This window comes from Vigna unguiculata, chromosome 2, assembly GCF_004118075.2.
Source record: "Vigna unguiculata cultivar IT97K-499-35 chromosome 2, ASM411807v1, whole genome shotgun sequence".
NCBI lineage: Eukaryota > Viridiplantae > Streptophyta > Magnoliopsida > Fabales > Fabaceae > Vigna > Vigna unguiculata.
This window is the reverse complement of record NC_040280.1, coordinates 20,919,507-20,941,567: the sequence shown is the minus strand read 5'-3', so window position 1 is coordinate 20,941,567 and position 22,061 is coordinate 20,919,507. Positions and strand designations below refer to the sequence as shown.

Genomic DNA, 22,061 nt, shown 5'->3' with positions numbered 1-22,061 from the left:
CATTTTTTCTTTAAGAAATGTTTAATCCAGTGACTTTAATTTTTTAACACTAAATAAAAAACATAAATGTCTTTATATGTTTAAAATTGTTCAAATACTTTGAAGGGTGGTTGGTAATTGTTTTATCTACAATATACAAAAGGTAATTAATTCTAAATGATTCTTAAAGAGATTTTATAATTTCATTCTCAATGTTTTCATCAAATTATCAAATTGTTTCTTTCTGCACATCTGATAGTAAGTTTTCTTTTTCCTAAACTTGAATTATCTTTTAAAGAAAACCCAACTTTGAATTATGTTCCAATTAATCTAATATCCACCAAAAGACTAACCATAATCTAATTAATAGTTTTGTAGAAAAATTCCAGTTCCTCGTTTCGAAACTCATAAATTGAAAAGTACCAAAAAACATAATTGAGCAAAAGAAACACATTTCTAATTTTAATACAAATCCAAAATAAAATAAAAACAACAACACAAATATAGAGAAAAAACATACTAATCAGAAATGAGGAAGAAAAAATTGGTATATACGGGCATTATGAGATTCAATAATTTGTCAAAACCCTAAAAGAATGACTCTTAGAAGAGAAGAAAGTAGGGAGAGATAAGAGACATCACATAGAGATTAAAAGATAAAAAAAATAAGATTTAGATTGATTATAAGAGAATGAAGATAACTAATCATTCTATTTTTCCTAAATAAAATTATTATTTACTAAATAAAGATTTTAACTCATTAGTTGTCATTTTTAATACCAATAAAAATAACAGACACTAATAATAATTTAATTATATTTTATTTTATTCTCAAACATAAACTTATAATTAATTTAGTAGAGTTATATTAATAATAAAATATTTTTTTGAGGTTTTTTTTTAAACATAAATTTATAATTAATTTTGTAAGAAACCCAATTTCCTTGCTTTCCTTAATCTTTCTTCTCTCTGCCACTCACACAACAGAAACCACACCACAAATTCACTACATATTTCTTCCTCTCCTCTTCCTCTACCCTCTCTGCCTGATCATCTGAATTCCTCTCCCTCTGCTGCAGAAATCCAGACCTGAGGCCAAATCAGGACTCCTCCTCTCTGCTACGATCCCTTTTCCTCCATGTAAGTTACTCCCAACCTCTACCTTCCTCTCTAATTCGAAATCTATAGAACCCATTTCTGCTTAGTCATTCTGGAAACCCTTCTCATACTTGGAATTTGCAATTTCAGCTCACTAAGTGGTATAGCTTAAGTGCTCTTGGGTGGGAGGACCCTAGCTAGTTAGGAATATATATAGAGGTAAGGGAAGCTAACTCCTCTTCTCAAATTTGAATAGAAAATGCATGGATGAACTTGAATTATGTAATGGAGTGATGAATTCGTGTTTGTATTGCGTGAATTGGTGAAAAATTACTTGGTGATTGTTAGAAACTAGTCTGATGCATGTGGGAATAGGTTTGTGACCTGGTATTTTCGCCTAGGCGAGTTACTCTCGCCTGAGCGAAAGCATCAGGAGACGCACCCCTGTTCCTGCGCGAAGCCTCGCCTAGGCGAGCTGGAGTCACCTGAGCGAGATGCGATCTTGTCTAGGCGAACCAGTCTAGCCTGAGCGAGAGTTCGCCCAGGTTTTCTCTTTTTGCCACTGTTAGTGTCTCGCATGAGCGAGATAACCTCTCGCCTAGGCTAGACTTTTTAGCCTGAGCGAGAGGTACTGCAGTAGTAGTGCTTCAAATCTGTTTTCTTTGGTAAAAATATATGTTTTAATGCATCTTTGTGCAATTTAGGCTCTGTATGATTGGAATGCTACCATTGATGTATTGAATGATTTAATTGGATGAATATAAGTTATGAGAAGATGAAGTTTAAATGGAATTTCAAGGAAAATCCAAGTGGGAATTGTAGTGTGTGTAAGGATGTAAGGAATCTATAATGGTTGGTATCCTGGAACTCCAATAATCATTCAAGCTCAGATAGAGTAGAATGGATTATGTCGTGAGGAGTAGCAGGAGGTCCTCGTCGTCGGACTCGATCAAGTCTTAGACATGGATGGGACTTACCCTGGGAACGGTCGGGTGAATACTCCATGTGTCCAGACTCTGCAGAGTCTGGGAACCGTTACAGGTGCAAGCCACCAAGAGCTCCAACGTCACTTACACAATCCGGATATCGAGTCTATAAATTATGATTGAATTATATGCTATAAATGATATCTCTATTTGCGAAGTGTATTGATGTTGTTTCTTTCAGTTAGCTTACCCTTTTTGTTTGTGTTGTCTGCTTTTGCATATTATCCCTTTGCAATGATCACCTATGTTTGGTGGGAGCAGAGCTGAAACCAGATGGAGATGCCCCCTCTTGAGTAGGAGTTGGAGCCTGGCAAGGAGTGCCCACTATAGTTTAGACTTTTACTGTATATTTTGAGGGTTTGGGTGTAGTTTAGCATCCTTTCTACCTACTCTTACCTGGTGTATATGTGTTCATAGATGTAGCAGTGTGGAGGACTGTACTAGATATATATATACTATGTGTGTATAACTGCCACCCCTACTATTTGCTATGTTTAATCATGATATAATGTTTTATTTGATAGTATGAAAAACTATTAAATAGGATGTTACAAATTTAATAATGGTATATTAGTACAAAAAAATTGAGGCCTTTTCTCTTCAACGTAACTTTATAATTAATTTAATAAAAAAATATTAGTAGTAAAAAATAATTTTGATGCTTTCTTTGTCTGGAGGCCTAAAGCTAATGATTCACTTGTTCTACCCTTGAGTCCCATGAAAGTACCTCAAATTACAAATTTAAGATGCAATAACTCATTAAGTATGAGTAGAAATGTATATTATTAATATTGTTCTAACCAAAAAAATCGACAATATTGTGCTTTGGAGTATTTAAGGGTATATATTTCTATTTATATCGAATTTATGGGAACTATTTAACATTAGTGTGGTCCCCATGTTTTGTATTCTTTTATTTTATTTTATAATAAATTTTCAAGTGATAATAAATAATTGATAGACTTTGAGATGTCGCTATATATGAGATGTCAAAATTCATAATTGTTGGAAGTCTCACATCGACTAGAGATAAGTCAGACAATTTCATAGTATATAAGTGGGTGCAAATCTCACCTTACAAGATGGTTTTGTGGGATTGAGTTGGGCTTAAAGTTCACTCCTTAACATGGTATCAGAGTCATAGTTAAAGTCTATCAAGATTTGTGTTTCTTAGACATGTAGTTTCACCCGTTATCGAATCACCCATTAATATCTAGTCCCACATACGAGATTTATAGACCTTGGCGTGTCCACTTCTTAACAATAATGATATTAGATATGACCATATATTTGAAAAAAATTGGAAGTATTATGATTGTTCTAGTTGTGAAAAAAGAGAAGAGAAAACTTAGCCGATTCAATTTAGTTTCTCTCGCATAATTAACTTTATAAGTTAATCTTATTTAATATTCTTTTGTAGAATAATCTTTTAATTAAATTTTGTACTGAACATACCATCAACAAAAATGTCATAATCAAAAAATAAATATACAAGGAGAAGTATTTTGGTATTCAGTGCTATATTTAATGTTCTAAAGTTAGACCGATTCTTATATTGATAAAGATATTACCGTACTATTTTATGATTAGTTCAATTACAATTTAATCAAAGTTAAAACTAGAAACTTTATGCTATATTAAATAATAAAGTAATACAAATTATAAAAATTAAATTGATACTCTTTCATAAAATAATAAATGGCTAAAAGATAATAATAATAATAATAATAATAATAATATTATTATTATTATTATTATTGATGGTTGGTATCTTTCTCATACAAAAAAGAGGTGTTCACCATTCAATCAAATGCACACTTCATTTTTCTAAATTATGTTACTCAAGCAATCTCACTTGTGTTTGAGTGAGATCATTATTATAAGAAAGCTCCACTTTTATGAAGAATATATATATATATATATATATATATATATATATATATATATATATATATATATATATATATATATAGTTTCTAAAGTTTTAGTTACTAAAAAATTAATATCTAAATTACTTAATATATTGACTAATTATTGTTAATTTTTATTAATATTAGTTGTTATTTAATAATTTTTTTAATAGATAAATCACTTGTTTATTTGTATTAAAGTTAGTAAATTAGAATATGTATTATATTTTGGGTAGAGATTAGATTGTGATAGATGAATGATTGATTTGTTATTAAATTGGTAATATTTATAATGGAATTATAAAAGGCGCAGACAATGTTGGTGAATAAGACAGCATAGAATATATGAAAGTTTTGCAATGAGGCAGGAGGAGGTGGCTCATGTTTGATGGTATGAGTTCCGATTGCTTATTCAATTTGAATTCTGAATGATATTGATAGCACAACAGTTTAGATATTTCTTATATGCTCAATATCTGCAATCCAATATGATATCATATAATTATAATACACAATTTTAAAACTAGGCTCCATTTTACTGGCAAAATGTAAACAAAGAAAAATAAATAAATTTAAAAATAAGGATGTTGATATTTTATCTTTATATATATATAATTTAAAAAATTAAGTACTATACATATTTATATATAATTAGTTTAAGAATATTTCGTTAAAATTGGATGAATTCAAATAATATTTACAAAAAATAGTTTATTTTTATTTTTTGGAAAAATTATTCTAGCGTTTATTACAATATAAAATATGTTTTCAGTTGCAGTTAAGCACTGCACATTAAATTTAATTAATTGATTTTTATCTTTCAAAAACGCGTTAGTTTAATTTTTTGTTAATTTTATAAAATTATTACTAAATACTAAATTTTGAGATAATTCCAAAGTCTAAAATCATATATTATTATGTGAATGTAAAAAGTGTTACTAAATACTAAATTTGGACCTACAATGACTAAAATAGCATATTTTAAAGAGATTTTTATAATTATTCTACGATAATGGTTAAAGATAATTAATACGCATTGAATTTTACAAAAATTTATAATTAATTATGATATTAAATTAAATTAAATATGATCTCATAACCATTGATATAGTTTTATTCTATTTAAAAGACAAAAACGTTCATAACTATTGTACAATTTTATTTAATGCTCATCATTAAAAGTTACAAAATAATTAAATAACTATATTTTGATGATGCTAAAAATTAAAATATAATTAAATACAAAAAGGTTTAAATTAATAGAAAAAACCACCAAAAAATAGTGTTAAATATATAAAAAGTTTATAAAAAAAAATTAAAGTATTAATCTGAGATTTCATTGAGTTTCTTTTCTCTCACTTCTCAATGACCTGGTAACATTCCTCTTAACTTAACAAAATATCTAATATTAAAGAAACAAACAATATTTCAATATCTGAAATTATTAATTATAAATACATAAAGCTAGCAATATATCATAGAGATGTTTTTTTTTTGCTTTTTAGTAGAGACCTTAGAAATTCCAAGATGTTGATTTTGTATCATAGAGTTATTAATTAGAAATTTCAAATGATATTTTGTCTTTATAAAATTTGTTATATGCATATATTATTTTAATTAATAGAGTTAATTATTTCAGTTTTCAATGTAAAAATGATGGAATCAATCCCCTTAGGACACGGGTTAGCATTTTCCTAATTAAAAAGTTGAATAACATGCGAGAACACACCAAATTCATAATAAAAGTTACAAAATATAGGCAAACTATACTTATTTTGAAACAATCTAAATAACTATACGAAGGTAAAATATTAAATCACTTATACTATTATCTATAAATAAAATTCAAATTAGCTAACAATTATTTTCACAAAAAATATGAGAAATTTTGAATTGCATATACTTACAAAAATACAAGCACTAGTGTTATCTCCCTCTAAGACTCCAAGGAACCACTGGTTGATCTAAGAAATCATGACAAACTAAAATAAAATCACTCTCCAATCACTCTGAAAGCTTCCCTCCAACCATGCTCCAAATCATAAATCGCCCATATAAACTCAACATCAATATAAGTTTGCACCCCTAAAAATGTTGAAAAACTACCCATATACTTATTCTAAATTCCTCTAAAAATACCAACACTTGTAGCTGAATCAAGACAACCCTTAGCTGCACTCTTAGTATTTACCTTAAGCCAATTAGCATATGAAACTTGTCATATCACATTCATAAATGAAACCACGCTACCCTCCCTAGTTTGAATATTGAAAATTTTCAACACCAAAAAAATTAGAAACAATATTATTCATATGCTTATTAAATTTATTCTCAACCATACACACAACTCCTTAATTTGAAAAATATCAAAAGTCAAAGAAATTGGATTTTCAAATCTAGTGTGGTTTTTTATCCTCCAAATCACCTAGATAACTACAATAATCACTTTAACCCCTTTAAGTAAAGCACTACAAGGAAACATCATATACTGAACAACCAAATCCAAAGAGGAAAACTACAAATCTAGAAAAATTCCCTTCAACCATTTCCACAACTACATAAAAATAGAACAATGAAAGAAAGATTAAACATTATTTAAGAAATTCTAACCAATTTAGATATGCAAATGTTAGAACATCGACGATCATTCCAAATATTGATAAAATTAGTCTTATCCAATGTCCAAAAAGTATTTTCAAATACTACATCATATGCATCCTTAGTACCATGTTAAATTAACAAAGAGTTAAAGAACATATATTTTTTGTATTTATAGTTAAGAAATCAAATAATAAATTTAGCCTCAAAAGATAAGGTGGTCTAGTGATTAAAAAAAGGAAAGGAAGGAAAAGGTTATGGGTTTGATCCCTCCCACTGGAAAAGTTAATTTAATCTTCCTATCTTAAGAATAACATAATATATTTTAAATAAATTAAAAATGCAATTTATTTTTGTTTCATTATTTTTCTAAATAATTGAATGAAATCATTAATTTGATCTTCCTATCTTAAGAATAATATATTTTAAATAAATTAAAAATGTATTTTATTTTTGCGTCATTATTTTTCTAAATAATTGAATGAAATCATTAATTTTCCACTATAAAATATAATATTATGCCAAACTCTTTAAAAATGTGATTACTTTTTTATCCTAGGGAAGAAATCCTATACGAGGCACGCTTAAATATACAACATAGTGTATTTAATGATGAAACATTAATTTTATTATTCATCTTAGCAAGTTAGTAAGTTTGTATTCACTCAAATTCACATAAATAATTTTGTTAGCGTTTTCGTGGGTTTAATTCAATAATAATAATAATAATAATAATAATAATAATAATAATAATTTATAACAATATAGACATGTCAAAGTGAGCTAATCCGGCTCACACGAGTTGGCTCACCACGGGCCAGATTTAAAATTTGTGAGGTCAATCCGACTCACTTTTTGGTGAGGCAGAAATTTTACAACCCGGCTCAACTCACCACGGGATTAATGAATTAAGTAGGTTATTTGGGATTTCAGAAAAAGAGGGAACTGATTTTTTTCTTTTCTTAATTAGTTTTTTATTTTTTTAATAAGGTGGGTTGTGGGTCAGCTCACTGTAACCCGACTCGAACCCACTTGGCTCCAGGTTAAGTGAGCTCAACCCGTTTTAGCTTATAATCGGCAAATTTTTTTATTTTTCAACCTGACCCAGCTCGAATCCGTGATGAGTCAGATTGGCTCACGGGTTCCGACTCATTTTGACATCTATAAATATATAGATATGATACCATATTTTGTGTCCACACTTCGTTATTCCACTTTTATCCTTAATTATTATTTTAAAAATTAATTATTTTATAAACAATTTAACCGTTATTATAAAAATCTTGTTTGCTTTTAACTGTTATTTTCAAAACTTCTTCACATATTTTATTTTTTTAATTTTACATTTAAAAATTATTTTAAAAAATGCAAACATATATGCGTTCATGTGTTTTCGCTAATTTTATATATATATATATATATATATATATATATATATATATATATATATATATATATATATATATATATATATATCACATGTTTTGGGCTTTTAAAATTATTGTAATATAAGCAAAAATTTTAATTATAGAGTGATTTAAGATAACTTGAGACTTTCTTTTGATGTATGTGTACTTTTTTTTATGTAATTCATTTTTAATATTTTATAATGATTCTATGTTGACTAGAGAAAAATTAAATTATAAATAAGTTATTTTTGAGATTTTAAGTTAGGTTTAAAATTCCTTTTTCAATTATGAATTTAAACTTTATTTTAATAAAATTAGTTGAGTCTATAATATTATTGGCTATCAAATTGTTGTCAAAGTATCTATAACAATATATAGATAATTTCTTCTTTTGTGTTCACATTTTATAATACCATTTTTATTCTTTACAATATAATTATTTATTAAATTTTTAAAAATTAATGGTTATTTTTACTTATTTTTTATAAAACTGTTTTTCTTTTTTTCATTCATCAACAATTAATTTTTCTATTTATTTCACTTTACTTTTAATAAATATAAATTAATTTTACATATTAATTTAATAACATTATACTATTATCACCTATTAACATATTATCATTCATATCTAAAAAATGCGTACACACATGCGCGATAGCGCCTCTGGACGCTAGGATATAAATAATTACAATATATACAAATATTACTTTACAATTATTTTTAAAGTTGAATTAGACATAATTTTTTAGTTATAATCTAAAATTTCAAAATTATGGGTGAAGCGAAATTATTCTGCCCTGTTCAGTTGTGACTTTTATTAACATTAATGAAAGGTATAGATATACCTACTTTTTTAATTTGTACATTTGCTCACATTAGAAAAAAAATGTTTATTTTGTGTGTTATTCACCTTAATGGACAAGTAATCTTATTAATCTTTTCTATATGTCATCTTTTTTCTCAGTAAACCTCTCCTTCATTTGTTATTTCAGTATTTCATGACTCTACCATTATTGTTTCTTCTTTTGGGACGTGTGGAAACTTAAAATATGTAAAGATAAGGATACAGTTAATGATAATAATTAGTGTTGTTTTAGATATAAGAAAAAAAAGACATATAACTAAGTCATCCAAAAATAATTAAGAACAGTATTAGAGAAGTGTTTCTCTTAACTTTTATTGAATTGTTAATGTTTAAATGATGAAGACATTTTGTCCAACACTTGAAAAAGCATTAGGACCACAAAAATATAAGAGCTTCATGTTATAATAATGGTGATGAACAATGACATTGAGAAAACCAAACCCAAAGGGTACAATTATTATATCCGAATGTATTTGTTGGAGATTTCAATGGATGATTCTAGAATGGTACAGATAAAGAGCCTCCCATCTCATTATGAAGTCACATGGGAAGTGTCCTAAATTTTTCCATTTTAAAATTTATATATATATATATATATATATATATATTTTCAGTGACGGATCTTTATAAAAAAAATTTGAAGGATCAAAATAATGTATTCAAAATTTATATATTTAATCATTGTCACTAATATAATAAAAATATATATGATTTAGTATTGAAATATAGTATGTTTCTCTTTTAAAAAAAATGATAGTTTTGAAGTTATATTTAATATAAAATACATTTTAAATAAATTTTCTAATTTCATCTCTTTCACTTATTGAATATTCTTATATTTCAAAATGTTTTATTGGAATAAGTTTCAAAGAATAATATGAAATTTCTCATATGTAACTCTTTGAATCTTTAATCAAGGGTTCTTCTAATTCAACAAATAATTAATATGAAACTTTCCATTTGTAACTCTTTTAAATTATAAGAAAGGGTTATTTTAATTCAACAATTGAATCTTTAATATCATGCTTATGAAAAAATGTGAAAAAGTAATATGTATTGTTTTATCTTCACGGATATCTTTCCTTTGATCACTTAAAAAAAATGAATGTATTATTTTACTCTTCCTCAATATACATGTTAAAAAAAGACTAAAAAATAATTTATCAAAATCTAATCAAAAATTGAGAGAGTAATTACTAAAAGAAAAATCTACGATAATCAAATGATCATAATTAAAAAATGATTATGAAAAACATATAATACATAACATTTATTTCTATATTCATGAAAAAATAAATATATGAGATGAAAAAAATACTAAATATTAAAATAATATTTTATTATCAAGAGATAAGAAAGTGTTTTTTTTTTATCTTAAAAAATGGAAGAGAACTTATGAGAAATGAAAATAGAAAGAATGAATTTGTATCTAATTTTCTAAAAAAAATGGAAGAGAACTTATGAGAAATGAAAGTAGAAAGAATGAATTTGAATCTAATTTTCTATACTTTTTTTTTTATATAAACAAAGAAAATATACAACAGTAAAAGATGAAATGAGAAACCTAAAAGACAACAAAAGAGAACAAAATAATATCTCAATAATATTTTTTTATTATATTTAATTTTATATTTCATTATTAATATTAAATATTATATTTTATAAAAAAATTAAAAATTTATCTACTTTAATTTTTATTAATAAAATATATACTGTATTAAAAAAAATTAGGGGCCATGGCCCCTACAACACTGCTAACATCCGCCATTATATATATTAATTTAAAAAATAAATTATATTTTAAAATTATAAGCATATTCTTTAGTTAACAAAATAAATAATAGAAAAATCTATTTTAATTAAAGATGAAATTTTATTTGTGATTATTACAATGTGCTCAAATAATTTATTTCAGTTTTTTTTTTGTACACCGATATTATGTTTTATGTAAGTGAAGACTTTTAAACCTACAAGAGACCGTGGTATACAATTTAAGTAAGAAAAAATAGTTATTTTCTTGTTAGTTTGAGTTAGATAATTTTTTATAAAGATGGGTCATTACATTTGATTTGAGTTATGTGAATGGATTATGATATTTATTGGCTTTGAATGTTATAATTGAAGTTTTGAACTTTAATGTTTTTACGCTTTTGATCATTGAATTAAGTTAGTATATTAATCTAGTCAAATTGAATCCTTTAAACACATATTTTGAACTAACTATATTTGTGATGGTATGAAAAAAAAATTACTCAATTGAGCCAATCTAATATACTAATATACATTTTAAGTTTTTTTAAATTATGCAGATTCGATAGGCGAGCCATTACCTACTAAGCGAAAATCTAAAAATTAAAATTTGTAGAGTGAAGTATTTTTATTTGTTAGGCGAACCTTGTGAAAAGAGCTCTTAGAGGGTTCGGTCACTAGGCAAGTAGAATACTCGTTAAGCAAAAATATTTTTGAAAAATTTAAGAGAGCTTAGAGTAGTTGGGTTACCAGCAAAGCTCCATTCTCGATGTCCACATTTGTATGATTTTTTTCCAAATACCTAGTCATTGGGCGGCTCAATTTCTTTGGTGAGAAAAAAATAAATTGATGAAAATCCAGTGAGCTCAAAATCCAGTGAAAAAATAAAATTTGTTAGTGGAAGTTTTTTCTATAAAGTCAAATTGGGGTCAAGTTTAATTCACCTCCTCTTTTGAACTTGGCTATACAATTTCAACATTTGACATAACATAAGAAATTTATCCTATCATATGAGTGAGGAATTTGCTTAGTATATGTGGCTCTATGTGAGCAAGAGGTAGTATAATAGGTGCAAAACTTTTAAGTTTAATTAATAGACTAGTCATCCCAAAGTAGAATCAAATATTTATGATCTAAGTTTGATCCAAATGAGTTATTAGTATATTAAGTGGGATAAATTGTTATTTGAATGAGTCAAATAGGTTGTTATTAGTAGACATTTGATTTTAATGTTTATGAATGAACATTTTTTGTTATAAATGAGTATATGATGTTTTATAAATCACTAGCTTTTCCTTTTTTATGTATGTGTGGATTTTAACTACAATGATTATGTGATACATGAGAACAAATGATGTTACATGTGGAAATACTCGGTAAGATTGAGTATAAGAAAAAAAAGAGTTGTAATTTTATTGGAATCCATATGTATGATTGTGTATATAATTGTGTTGGAAAATCACACACTAAAAATAATAATTTCTTCAAGCGAAGCACACAGGAAATTTAACGTGGTTCGGCACCTCAAGGCCTACATCCACAACCACTCAACAAGAAGTATATTATCACCCAAGTGCAATTTTTCTGGCAAAAATTGCAAACCTTCATACAATTTTTATGGACCAAAACTACAAACCCTTCATAGTGCAATTTTTTGTGGACCAAAATTGCAAACCCGTGCAATTTTTTGTGGACCAAAATTGCAAACCCTTCTTAGTGCAATTTTTCTAGCAAAAATTGAAAACTTTTAAATGACACAACTACCCAAGCCCCTCATACACCCAAGAGACTTATTGAGTTGCGGTGGCAACTCTAAAACCAACTCTTTACTTTTATAGTATTTTTCTGCTACTCTCTTCTTCATATTACTCGATGTGGGCCTTTGGTGAATACCCACTTGAGAACCAACAAATTGTCACCTTTTAAATTTTTTAATGGTTTCATTTTGAGTGTGTGTGTTGGGAAATTTACCATTGCAGTGTAATTTCATCTTGAAATTTTTCATCTTGAAATTACAATAATGATGTAGGTTTTAAAAACTTTTGAGCATAGGACAATTGAACCAAGTTGGGACCATTCCAAAATGAAGGAGTTGTGTTATTCTGACACAATTTCACTGTTGATAAATTGAAGTTGTGCCAATATGTAACGACTTTTGTGAAAAGTTGAAGTCATCCTTGCTTGATACGACTTTGATTATAAGCTTACTCATTGATTTTGTATCATGTCGTGATGACTTTAGTTCTGCACTGAAATGCACTTAAATGAACTAAAGTCATGTCAAGTTGTGACAACTTCAGTTTTGTACTGAAATAAACTAAAGTCATGTCATGTTGTGACAATCTTAGTTCTGTAATTCAATGAACTAAAGTTGTGTCATGTAGTGATGACTTCAATTATGATTATTCTTTTGCATTGTGTTATACGTCATTTTATACTTCTTATTTTTTAGTTTTACATAATATAAATAAGATTACTTTTTTATTGAGTAACTAAATTCATTAAATGAATTGAAGTAATGAAGCAAGAAATAAATATTAAATAGAGGTAAAGAGAGTAGTTTTTGAATTTCATAATTATTATTAATTAGAAGTTTATAAGAAAAAGATAAATGTATCGAAGTAAACAAAATGCATTTTTAGTCAATTTTATTGTCTACAGTAATACCTCAAATTGTTGATTGACACAAAGAAGATGAAGACAATAATGATGATGATCCAACTCCACCTCCTCAAATAAGATTTAGATGACAAAGAATAATACCTTCGTGTAGCACGTTGTCCCATAAATAATTTCTTTTCCCGAATGTAACAAACTATGTAGTCCTTCATAAATAAATGTTGAATTTTATTTTTTATTATTCATGTGTAAAACTAAAAATAAGAAGTATTAAAATACACGTGGAACACACTGGAGTCGTCACAACTTGGTACGATTTTAATTCATTTCATTAGAACTAAGTCGTCGTAGCATGACATGACTTCAATTTCTTTCAGTATAGAACTAAAGTCATCACAGCATGACACGAATTCAATTCATTTTGTTGCAGAACTGAAGTTGTCACAACATGGTACAACTTCAATTCATTTTAGTGTAGAACTGAAGTCATCACAACATGATACGACTTTACTTTTGGTTTATGATTAACCTTAATCAAAGTCGTTTCAAGTTGTGACGACTTTAACTTCAACAAAATTCGTCACTGATTAACACTACTTCAATTTATCAAGAATAAAATCGTCTCAATATGACACGACTTCTCCATTTTAAAGTCGTACCATTTTTGTAATTTCACATTAAAATTACAATACATCAGTAAAAAAAAGCCATGTTAAGTTTGTAAAAAATAATTTAATTGAACAAGGACATTTAATATTTAAACCACGCACTAATCACTCACGGGACTCTTTGTTCAAGGGGTGCATGAACAAGTCCATGTGAGGTTTTTCTAACTTAGTTCTTTAACTTTAATTGTTATGCTACAAAAAATAGTAGAACTGGGCAGGTTAATTGGAGTATTACTTCTTACTATATGAGAATAAAATAGATTAATATCAATAAGAAATTATCCAGGTCACTCTTCAAAGTGTAAAATTTTTTCATGGTTTGAATGTTGATATTTTAGAAACCTTCCTAGCATATAATGGATCTTTCCAGATCTTGAATCAGAATTTATTGCAGCTATAATAGCAATTCAAGCATTCAATTCAAAAGGTTGGAATAAGTCATGGATTGAGAGTTATTATATGTTTATTCAATATGTTTTTTTTATAAAGTGGATGTAGTTGACATTAAATATATATATATATATATATATATATATATATATATATATATATATATATATATATATATATATATAAGGATGCTTATATTTTCTTAACATTGTTCATCTTTTTATTCAATACACTAAAACGATTCATCAATATTTAATATATAGATAAAAAGAAAATAAAAATAATGTTATGATATGATAAGAAAAAAATATATAAAAAGCAAAATAAATATATAATAAGTGTAGATAAAAAAAATTAAAGTGTATTTTATGATGGTTGTGTCTCATATTATTTTAACGAAGAAAATGAATGCAGAATGTGATAATGTTGTCATCCACTCGTCCTTACAAATAAGTTGTTATTTCCATATCTACGTAAAGACATGTTTTCAGGTTATTTTGTGTTCACTTTTTTATTGGACGACAAGGGAATCTCCTAGTACAATTGTACAATCTTGCTTCCTCGTGTTTTTCAACACCCTTTTATTTTCTAGGTGAACTTGTCTGCTGTATTTTCAGTTGACAATAAGATATCAAATTTATTTTAAAAAAGTTGTTTTTAGAGATAAATAATAAATTATCTTCGTAGAGATTTTGTGTGTGCATTTGGAAATTATATTGTAGATATGTTTTGACAAACTTTACTATAAATAATTCAAGAGAAAATAATGTTAAATAAGTATTTTTCAAGTTAACATTAATTTATACATGTACCAAAAGTGATAGATCTTTTAAGGGAGATTACTAAGAAGACAAAACATGAGATCTAAATCTAATTGACATAAAATATTGACATTATTTTTAACTCAAAACCTTAAAATATATCTTTATGTAATGTTTAACTTTCTCATATCCATTACATTGGTGTACTCTCTTTTAAGTGAAAACATTTTCATCTATGACTAACTTAATATCGAACTTCTTATGTCATCATTATACCACAATGGGACACTCTTGTTTGAAATTCATGTCAGAAAAACTTTCAATGTAAGAAATTCTCACTTAATTCAACTATGATAATAGATTTTTTTTTCTAGAGAATTGGTTATTGAAATACAATATCAATAAAATTTGAGTTAAATTTACATAAGAGTTTAAAACTTTAATTTTATTAGTTTTATTTGAACTTGTTAATAAATGATGTGATGTAATATGAGTTTTATTTTTAACAATTATATGTTAAAAAATTAATATAAATATGTAATCAAATTTAAATAAATTATTTATCATTTTTTTAATTTAAAATTATTAGTATTTTTTAAGATTAATTACATATTTACGATTATTTTTTTCTTTAATAAAACGTATATTAATGTTAATTTCCCTTTTAACAAATAAATATAATAATTATTAAAAATTAAATACACACTCGATTATATTAACTATTAATAGAATTTATATAAAATTAATACAGTTAGAGTTAATATATCAATATTATAAGTTTTTATTATAGTAAAATAAAATATCTTTATAATTATTATATTGAAATGATTATTTATCACGTAATATGTATACCTTTATGTAAATTATATCAAAAGGACATATAGGTTTTTGTCTAGGGATGGTAACGGGTCGGATCGGATCAGGTACGGATAATGCCTACCCGCAACCCGACCTGTCAAAAGAAAATATGTTTGTTATTCGTCTGTTTATCTGTCGGGTATCCGCTTAAAAAATACTCTCGGATATTTGTAAAATCTGTAGGTACCCGTGGATATTCGATATCCGCAAATATTTAAAAAATATATTTTTTTATAAATTTTTTAATATAAAATTATAAAAATATAAATTAAATTAAATTAAATTTTAATTATAATTAAATTTGACATAATAAAATATAGTGTTAATTTTAATTTTAATTAAATTTAACTTAATAAAATATAAATTAAATTTTAATTTTAATTTTTTTCGGATAACGGATATCCACGGGTATGGATAGTATGATACCCGTACCCAACCTGTTTATAAGCGGGTATTAAAATACCCGTTACCCACTACTCGTGGATAGTAACTATCTGCCGTGAATTTTATCCGTGGATATATGCGAACACAAGTATTTTTGTCATCCCTATCTTTGTCCATACTCTTAATATCATCATGTGAAGGAAAAATAATATATTGATAATACGTCCCTTATTTTTTAACTTAATTGACAAAAGGTTAATTTGCATTTTTTTTTTCAACTTAAAAATGCTCATTTAGAAAAAAAAAAAATTGATCGAATTCACCCATTTCAATTCCACAGGAAGAAGAACCAATCATCACAAACTTAAATTTAAAAATAAAAATTATTTATGTCAATTATTGCAAACATAATTTTTTTTCATTTTCTTCGTTCCAATATTTTTCTTTTTCATTTTTAATATTGTTAAACAATATGATTTAAAATAGCTTGCCTGCTACTCCATCATTGTGATTATGACAGCTAAATAAAAAATGGGTTGGACAATATTTAATTATTCAAAATTGAACCAATAATCATACTGATCCAATTTTTATTTAATATAATTAATTAGATTTAAAATAAATATGGATTGGATATTTTTGATATTGTAAAAAAATTAAAACTAATATTCATGTTTATTCGTGGTTAGATTTATAAAAATAAACTACAAATAAATCAATCAACTTAACTATTACAATAAGTTTTATTCATCACAAAAGTTATTTTTTATTTTTTAAAAATTAATGTTATAAAATAATAAATATTAAGTCATTATTATTAAATACAACATCCACATTTAATCATATTATCATAAATATACATTCAAAATAAGTTTTATAAAAATTAATATTTTTACATTATTTAAAGATTAAAGTCAAGAATAACTTAAATATTTTTTCCAACTCTCCAAGATATTTTTAAAGATAAAATGATATCAAAACTCCATTATTACACCTTTTATGTTAATTATTTAGAAGAAAAATGTATCAACTAAATTAATTCAAATAAAATTGAATGTTAGTGTTAGTTTGAATTTTATCCAAATTAAATAGTTAAAATGAATATGAATGAAACATAATTTAATCTAAATTAAAAATTAGTTTTAAAGTGTATAACAATTTTCCTATTAATATAAAATTATGTTTTCAAATGTCACCTCACATGGGAAAAACAAAAAAAAAAAAAAATTGATATATTTATATAAAAGTTGTGGTTGTGGTATATCTGGGAGCAGTTTTCAAGATGGTTATGGGTACACAAAAAAATGAAGTGAGTGGGTTGATTGGTACTGAAGGCAGGCCCATACAATCAACTTCACCACTCACCAATTAATTCTCCTCTGCCTAATTCTTCAACTACAATTATACTCAACACACTTATTTAGGTCACACCATTTAATTATTACATAAATAAATAAATAAAAATCAATTTAAGTTGTTATTATGTTGTATTAAACTGTTAAAAATAAAAATATATTAGCATGATTTTCTTATAGTTGTATAACTTTTTAAATTATTTTTTAGTTTTAGTAATTTAGTTCTTTAACTTTTTTCTAATATACACTCTTCTTCTGAATTTGTTATTGACAAAAAAAAAATGTGATTAGTTAGATTTTTTTCTTTTAAGTTCATCGATATGGATAGACTTTTCGGAATATATTTAATTTGATGAGACTATCTAAAGAGTCAGCAAAAACAAGTTAAAAAGTAAAAAAATGATATAAATATCTTTTTACCTTGTTCATTTAATCTATGACTTCAATAGATTTAGGTGGAATTGACTTTTAAAATGATAAATATCTTTAACTAAATTATTATCAAAATAATTACTATTAAATCATTTAAAAATTTAATATTTTTTAATTGAGTTTTTATTATTAAATTTTTCAGATTATATAATTAATGTGATTGTTATTTTTTGTTTTTTTTTTACATGATGAGAATGTTAAAATTGTCTTTTTATATGAATCATTCATATTTATAAATATGTAGATACAAGAAAACAATATAATGAGATACAATAACAATCGCACTATTTATTTAATTAACAGAATTAAAAAAAATCAATTAAAAACATACACATTTATGAAACTTTTGAAATTTACTTAAATCTTATTTATATATCTCTGAAATTTGAACTTTAGTAGCTATATCTTTGAATTAAATTTAAAAATAATTATTAAAAAATAAAGTTGTAAATGAAAGATATTGATATTCCAACTTAGAACACTTTAATCATAAATTTATCTTAATTAGATTATTTTAGTAAATTAATTAATAAAACATAATAATCTAAACATATTTAATTATATATATATATATATATATATATTACTCTCTTTTATTTCTTTAAAAAAAATAGAAATGAGTGTGTGAAAAATAATCTCTTTGAATATTGTATAATTAAAAGATATTATTATTTTTATATTTTGATTTGATGGTAAGAAATATTCTTGTCATGTACATCATATACATGTCATGGAGACATAAGCAAATTCTCATACACATGTATTTTTGGCACATCACTTTAAAGTTTGAATTGAAGTAAACATTTATGTATGTACACCTATAATTTGTACAATTGTGCCAGCTATAATAACACTTGGTTCAATTATTGTGACCGTACCTGTTGCAACATGCAGGGTATCCATAAACATTTTTCATTAAATATTTGTGGATTTAATTATATAATCAACACACTTTAAGTTAATTAAAATATGATCTCTTATGTCAACGTATTAATAAAATAGCAGGAAAAACCAAATATAATATAAAAAGAGTAACTGCCTTTCCAAAACCTTTTGGTGATTTAATTTTCGAAGAAAAATAATTATGCGCATGTATACGTAATTTGAGACAACAATCTTTAAATTATAATTGGCGCATAACTTTTCACAAACATTAATTATTTTAAATTATTATTTTATTAAACCGGTATCCCGACGATTAAGGTATAATTAATTATATTTAATTTTATTATTTTTATGTTAAAAATGAAAATTATTAATTTTATTAATTAAAATAATATAAATTTATATAATAAATTTTATAAAGACGAATATATCTTTTAGAACTTTTAAATAATATTTTTATATAAAATAAACAATTTAAAATTTTTAAGGTTTCTACTAAAATATAAGAAAAAATTATAGTCTTATCATCAAATTTTAATTTTTGAAACATTTGGAAGGTATCTTCTTTAACTTTTTCAAAAAAAAATCTTTTGAAATTTATAGTCTTTTTAAAATTTTTTATGATGAAAATAATGCACTTTTATGTGAAAAAATTTCTCCTTTCTTCACAATATCTTTTGTCACTTCTTTAAATTAATTTTCTTTTTTTACATTTAATTATATTTTATTTTTTAACAATATTAAAATATAGTTATTTTATTATTTTATTATTTTTTAACTTTTTTATAAGTGTGCATCAAAGAAATTATTAGTTAGAGTTATATATCACTTATAGGTATTTTTGTCATTTAAATAAAGTAAAATTGCATTTATAATAACTAGGTCAATATTCATATAATATTACAGTTAACTGTGCACTCTTGTAAGATTCAACGCATATTGATTAGACATGTCAAAGTGAGTCAACCCGGCTCACACGGGTTGGCTCACCACGAGCCGGGTTGAAAATGAGTAAACCCAACCCGACTCACTTTACGATGAACCAGAAATTTGACAACACGGCTCAACCCACTATGGGGTTGGTGGGTTAAGTGGGTTGACCATAAAAAAATATATTTATTTATTTATATTTTAGTATTCAAATACTTAAATACATTTTTAAGTAACCCATGAGATGACAATCATAGTAAAATTAAGAACCAATGTCTTGATCATGCTCACCACCATGATGAATTGTTTCCAAGAAAGTATCCATATAGTCTAAGAAAATACGACTAATATTATAATTTCCTGTCATGCTATTTAACAAAATATAAATAAATAAAAACTATACATTTTTGTAATGCTAATTTAGAAGAAAAAAAATTATAAGACGATTGCTTGAGTAATTTATTGTAAAGATTATAGTTAAAGATTAAAGTACCAACATATATAACTTGACAATCAAATTAATTCAACATTCCAACTATTCAAGTATTATTAAGCAACATTCTAGCATTTAAAAATATGATATTGTGAACATATATAATTAGGAGTAGTAAATAATTATTAAAAAAATTAAAAAGATAAAAAAGAATTGTAAAAAAATGTTGGTGAGTTAAGTGGGTCAACCCACCTTCAACCCGACTCGAATCCGTTTAACCTGTAGGTCAAGTTAGTTGGGTTGAGCTCAACCCACTTTTAAAAAAATTGAATTTTTTTCAACCCAACCCGACTCAAACCCGTAGTGAGCCGGGTTGGCTCATGGATTGAAACTCATTTTAACATCTCCAATATTGATTATCCTTAATCAGTGTCCTTATGACACTAGTTAGCAAGACCAAGGCACTTAAAATTAAGATTATGCTTAGTATCATGAAATATTCGTATAATCATACATCGTGCAATCATAACACGGATCGGATCGTAGATTTTACCTTTTATAAAAACATACTATATATATAACCAAACACACATTCATGAAAAATAAAATTAATCTCTTGTCAATATTTAATCAAAGTTAAGTTTACAAAATTCATCACTTTCTCAACATTTTATTAAGCTTAATTCATCAAATATAAATCATTCAAATTGAAATAAAAACTATAATCTCCTTATTATAAGAGCATTCTCCTCCTCTAGATGTAGGATAGCAAGAATATCGTTTTCTTTATCACCACCTTAGGTTTGACCTAACCAAATGTTCATCTTTGCATTTGAAACTCATGGTTGACTTACAATCAGAATCTATCATTCTAAACACTTTTGCATGATAGGAAATACACCCTTCAAATATTAAATAAAATATTATATACTATTTTGTACAAAATCATAATTTAAAATTATAATATTGTATGCAAAATTATAAAATTGTAAGCAAAATTATAATACTATACACAAATCTAAGCACTTTTAGAGTGGACATTTTGTGAGTTGTCAGCGGCAACATCACTAGATGGAGGTTAGAAGCACCAAGCCATTATAATACTAACAACATCAATACATTAATAGAAGAGGGTTAGAAGCAGCCTAAATCATTATAATATTAACGGTGTTTTTCAAGTCATTATGATATTAAGTATGCTTTTGCATTTTATTTTTTAAATAATATGAATATATAAATTTATAAACTTAGAGACACAAATGAAAAGTAAAGAGATAAAAATGATGAAGGCAGAAGAAAAAAACATATTGTGTTAGTGTTATTAGGAGAAAATAGCTACCTTTAATACCTTTAATATATGGGTGAATGTTTTTAGTAAATAAGGAGGAGAGAGAACTATTTTAGAGTTTTTTTTTTTTTTTAATTCTTACTTTGTGAGTGTAAAGTAACTCTTGTTCTACCAAAAAACAATTATTGATTTTGAGTGAAAGTAGAAATTAATCTAATTTTAAATTTTAAATAACAAAATAGGGGACACTAAGAAAATTGAAATGAAATAATAGAGGCAAAATAAATGTTTCGTGTATCAAAATTAGTGAAGGAAAAAAATTATATTAATTTTTAGTTGGGTGGTGTTGTGATGTTGAAACTTTATATTAATTTTTAATTGAAAAATTAATTTTAACAACAATTTTATTAATTTATAATTGGATGAAATTGATGACTATACATGTAAATTTATTTTTTTAGTTG

At 25.4% G+C, this 22,061-nt stretch overlaps 1 long non-coding RNA gene across 1 annotated transcript; it reads left to right on the top strand.

Annotated features, from left to right (window-relative positions):
- The first annotated feature begins 960 nt into the window (after positions 1 to 960).
- On the top strand, positions 961 to 2,582 carry LOC114167370. Its single transcript, XR_003600185.1, has 3 exons — positions 961 to 1,119; positions 1,228 to 1,296; positions 2,325 to 2,582. It is a non-coding gene; the product is annotated as an uncharacterized LOC114167370 (long non-coding RNA).
- The last annotated feature ends 19,479 nt before the right edge of the window (positions 2,583 to 22,061 follow it).